Source organism: Glycine soja, chromosome 4 (assembly GCF_004193775.1).
Source record: "Glycine soja cultivar W05 chromosome 4, ASM419377v2, whole genome shotgun sequence".
Taxonomy (NCBI): Eukaryota; Viridiplantae; Streptophyta; class Magnoliopsida; order Fabales; family Fabaceae; genus Glycine; species Glycine soja.
In genome coordinates, this window is record NC_041005.1 from 10,312,597 (window position 1) to 10,318,631 (window position 6,035).

Genomic DNA, 6,035 nt, shown 5'->3' on the forward strand with positions numbered 1-6,035 from the left:
GTCCATATTAATTATTCTTATCTTGTTATCAACAACTATAGTGAAAACGTTCCCCCCTCTTGAGAAGCATGATATGCTCAAAAGGGATTCCGACGTCTCATTATCATTTTATCAATTTTGATTGCCACATTTGTACATTTTTTTAATGCTGAGTCTCACATATTGTTCTTAACTGATCTACGAGTATTCTTGTTTGCAATATTAAAATCGGAACATCTATTTTCTAAGCTAGAAATTCTTAACACAAGTAATTTTTTCCCCATTGTTTAACACGAAAGGGATGGCAGCCCAAATTTCATGATAAATACCGCATAGGAAAAATTCTTGTTGCATTGAAAAACATATGAATAAGGATCTAATTGTCAAATCTATCTTTTTTTCTTTTAAGGGATACGACATTCCTGAAAAGGAAAACTTTATTCCACTATTTTCTCAATTTATTTGACAGACACACTCACGCGGACGCATGCACACGCACAATGTCACTAGTTATTGAGATTTGTAGTCAAAATCAATTTTATCTTAAAATAACTCAACATCTGTAATTTTATTGAAATCACATTTGACAGTAGGCAAAATATTAGTTTTGAACATTTTCTTGAAGATGGTTGTGTACCAAGTGAAGAAAGGCGATTTGGAAAGATTCACATACACACCCATAAAATAAATGTAAGTTCATATTAAATCTTTTGCAACTTGTGTCAATCCACGTTGAATTCCCATTTAAGAGAATAATATTTTTATTTCAACTTATACTCTTACAGCTAACGTGACTAAAGCTAGCTTATTTTTATGCAATTTCTTTCCTAATTTGCTATCTAAAAAGCGTTACATGAACAAAATATGAGTTGAATTAAGCCTTTATACTAGTGGTCATTTTGCGCATTATTTTGTTTTGAATTCAAGGACTTCACACGCCAAACTCTCATTGTATAAGTTTTGCGCAGCTTGAGCTCCCATAGTCATAAGTTTAATTTTCCTATATCTTTCGTAAGCTCCTTCTGTATCTGTTGATTGGAGTTATATTTGTTTGTTCTTCTCACCCCTTCTTACTTTCGCATATATATTTTTTTATTGATAAAGACAACTAAAATCTTTTACTTTCATTGAGAGGGGGAAGGTGGAAAACTTACAGCAATGGTAGCACAACCTCTTTACCAACTTCAATTCTATTTACTAAAGGAAGATTGTTTTTGTTTTCTGAGAATGTTGATTTTGAGGGTGGGAAATTTATGTCCATGTTAGTTATTCTTATCTTGTTATCAACGACTATAGTGAAAACGCTCCCCCCCTATTGAGAGACGTGATATGCTCAAAAGGGATTCCGACGTCTCATTATCATTTTATCAATTTTGATCGCCACATTTGTACATTTTTTTAATGTTGAGTCGCACATATTTTTCTTAACTTATTTACGAGTATTCTTGTTTGCAATGTTAAAATTGGGACATCTATTTTCTAGGTTAGAAATTCTCAAAACAAGTAATATTTCTCCTTTGGTTGAAACGAAAGGTTCGGAAGCCCGAATTTCATGAAAAATAAAGCATATGAAAAAATCTTGTTGAATTGAAAAACATATGAATAAGGATTTAATTGTAAAATCCATCTCTATTTTTGGTTTTGTAGGATACGACATGCCCGAAAAGGAAAACATTATTTCACCATTTTCTCAATTTATTTTACACACACTCACGCGGACGCGTGCACACGCACAACATCACAAGTTAAATTGAGATTTGTAGTCCAAATCAGTTTTATCTTACAATAAATCAATATCTGTAATTTGATTGAAATCCCTATTGACAGCAAGCAAAATATTAGTCATGAACATTTTCTCAAAGATGGTTGTGTACCATGTGAAGAAAGAGGATTTGGAGAGATTCACACACGTACAAACCCATAAAATAAATGTAAGTTAATATTAAATCTTTAGCTACTTGTGTCAATCCCCATTGAATTCGCGTTTAAGAGAATACTATATTTTGTTTCAACTTATACTATTACAGGTAACGTGACCAAAGCTAGCTTATTTTTATGAAACTTCTTTGCTAATTTTCTATCAAAATAGTCTTACATGAACAAAATATGAGTTGGATTAAGCCTTTATACTACTAGTCATTTTGCGCATTATTTTGTTTTAAATACAGGACAGGTTTCAAGGACTTCACACCCCAAACTCTCATTGTATAAATTTTGCGCAGCTTCAGCTCTCATAGTCATAGTTCAATTTTCCTATAGCTTTCGTAAGCTCCTTCTATATCCGTAGATTGGAGTTATATTTATTTGTTCTTCTGACCACTTCTTACGTTCACATATATATTTTTTTATTGATAAAGACAACTAAAATCTTTTACTTTCATTGAGAGGGGGAAGGTGGAAAACTTACAGCAATGGTAGCAAAACCTCTTTACCAACTTCAATTCTATTTACAAAAGCAAGATTATTTTTATTTTCAGATTTTGTTGATTTTCAGTGTTGGAAATTTACGTCCATATTAATTATTCTTTTCTTGCTATCAACGACTATAGTGAAAACGCTCCCCCCTATTGAGAGACATGATATGCTCAAAAGGGATTCAGACGTCTCATTATCATTTTATCAATTTTGATCGCCACATTTGTACATTTTTTAAATGTTGAGTCGCACATATTTTTCTTAACTTATTTATGAGAAATTCACACACACACACACTCATAAAATTAATATAAGCTCATTTAAAATTTTAACTACTTGTCTCAATCCACGATGAAATGCCATTTAATAGAATAATATTTTTTTATTACAACTTATACTCTTATAGGTAACGTGGCTAAAGCTAGCATATTTTTATGCAATTGCTTTCCTAATTTCCTATCTAAATAGCCTTACATGAACAAAATATTAGTTGGATTAAGCCTTTATACTAGTGGTCATTTTTTGCATTATTTTGTTTTAAATACAGGACAGGATTCAAGGACTTCACACCCCAAACTCTCAGCGTATAAGTTTTGTGCAGCTTGAGCTCCCATAGTCATAAGTTTAATTTTCCTATATTGTTCGTATATCTCTTGATAGGTGTGAAATCCTTGAACAAAATATGAGTTGGATTAGTGGTCATTTTTCGCATTATTGTGTTTTAAATACACGACAGGATTCAAGGACTTCACACACCCCAAATTCTCATTGTATAAGTTTTGTGCAGCTTGAACTCCCATAGTCACAAGCTTAATTTTCCTATATTGTTCGTATATCTCTTGATTGGAGCTATATTTGTTTGTTCTTCTGCAGTAGCATTTTATTTTACCAAAATATCTGTCATGAATATGATTGACTCCCCTTTTAGTAAGTCTGAAAAATTAATGGATGAAGACACAATGTATTATGCTTTATTAAAAATGTTTTATTATATTATTTCATTTCCTTAAATTTTACATTAGTGAGAGATTGTTGAAAAATATTTTCTTATAATTTGAAATTTAAAATATATTTTCTTCATTAATGATGGTTTTGAAGAGAAAATGCTTTTAGAATTAGTTTATGTGAAAAACTAAAAGCATACTTCTAATTTCATTCCTATATGATTAGAAAACTATCTTTTGCTTGGTCAAATGATCCTCTGAACACAAGTCTTTAAAATCAGGACATTTGTTGTTTGGTTTTTAATTTTTATTGTTTAACATTATTATTACTACGGCAAGTATTTTGTTGCTACATGTTGACTGATTGTTTCTTTATATATAACTCATTGATAAAAGATAAGCCTGTGAAAATATAACACACAAAAACAATAAAATAAACACTTTGGTGAAGTTTTATATTTTGTTTGTCGTATTCTTAATAGAGTACCTTATAAAAAATTTAAAAAAAATCTTTATGAGCTATGGAGAAAAAGAGAATCAAATCTGAAATATCTTAAAGTGTGGGGTTGTCTAGTAAAGGTTAATATCCCTATTAATAAGAAAAGGAAAATTGAAAAAAAAATATTAATTATATTTTGTTGGATATTTTTTACATAATACTACTTATAGATTCTTAGTTATTAATTCAGAAGTATCTGGAATTTCTAATGGTACTATTATGAAGTCTAGAGATGTGACTTTCTTTGAAAATATTTTTTCTTGAAAAATAAATTGTTAAATCTTTGTATGGTTTGAAACAAGCTCCAAAGCATTGACACAAAAATTTGATTAAGTTATTCTTTTGTATGATTTTCAAATTAATGATAGTGATAAATGTGTGTATGTGAAACAATTTAAGAATAATGAACGTGTCATTTTATGTTTGTATCTGGATAACCGATTGATATTTGGTAGTAAATGAATTTCATAAATGATGTGAAGTTTTTCTTGTCTAGAAATTTTGATATGAAAGACCTTGGTTGTGTAGATGTGATTTTGGGTATTAAGCTTATAGAGAAAAATGGTGGTATGATTTTTATCCAATCTTATTATGTTGAAAAGCTATATATTAAAGAAGTTTAATCATTTTGATGTGAAACATGTTTCTGCTCCTTATGACTCATCTATTGAGTTAAAAAAAAAGTTTGAGTAAACTAATTTTTTTTTACATGAATATTCTCAAATTATTGGTTCTATGTTACATTTGACAAACTTCTCTAGGCTTGACATTGCATATGCAGTTGGTAGATTGAAAAGTAATTGAGGAATTTAGTGATACAAACTTGAAGTTCTGATTTTGATGAAATAAAATTGACAAGTGGTTATGTTTTTGCTTTAGCTGGTTGTGCAGTATCATGAAAATCTATCAGACAAATTATTATTTCACATGAAAGCAAAATTTATTGCTTTAAATACTACTACTAGTGAGGCTGAATTTCTTAAAAATGTATTATGTGATTTGTCATTGTTAAATAAGCGTATACCTCCAATTCCAATGCATTGTGATAGTCAAATTACTATATCTATAAAGTGACAAGCAAAATTTTAATGAAAAAAGAAGACACTTAAGAGTGAGACATAAGTCTATTAGAAATTTGATTTCTCATGGTGTCATTTCTCTTGACTTTGTCAGGTTAGAAAATAATATTGCGGATCCGCTTACAAAAAGGTTGACATGTCAACAAGTATTTGAGTCGTCGAGGGGAATGAGATTAAAACCCATTATTTAGTTACAACAATGGACACCCGTCTCCGTGTGATTGGTGATCCCATGAATGGAGTTCAACGGGTAACAACAAAATTGTTTGTTGACTAAAGTACACCAAAATGAAATTTGGCGGAGCTATTCCGTTTCTCATTCCTATGACGAGGTGTATTATAAATTGTCACAATATTAAGGTTGAGGTATTTATATATGTGTATTTTTGGTAAAAAAAAAATACCTCTTAATGAATCCGATGATAATTATTGTAGGGGTGGGGGTCATAACCCACTCTTTGAGGATTCACCTAGTGAGTGTGGTGGTGGGGCCGCCACTGTGAGATATGGGCTAATCTCTAAGTGACACTCACGAAACAAGATACAAGCGCAAGGCCGTGTAACGCGCTACCACTGATTAGAAGCTAATTGAACGCCAATATTGTAGGGGTTGTGTACTAAAGTCCGGTTAAAGAATATGTAGTTCAAGACAATCAAGTCACTACATTTTTCTCGGATGGAAGTTCATAAACACTAGGTATAAGGCTCAAACCCGGAAGGTTCCTTATACCGAAATACAATATCACATGTTCTTTCTCTTATGTTTTTATACAAATTATCTTTTAGAAAATATATTTTAAAATTTTAAATTATGTGGGGGAATGTTGGTAAATATTTGTGTTTTAATTTAAAATTTATAAATATATATTAATTCCATTTTATAAAATAAAATATTTATTTTAGATTTTCTTAAGATTTTGTTTTAATGAGTCAACTAGTTTGTTAGATTTGTTTTGACAACTGTAGGTTAGTTTCCAATAGTCGTATTTTGTTTGTTGCTTAAGGTGATCTGTGTCTATATATTCTATTTCCTCCTTTCTAAAAACATGACAGAGCTACAGTCTCATACCTTTTCACAAAATTTTCTATTTCTTTTCTTATAAAATAATTTATTTCTTG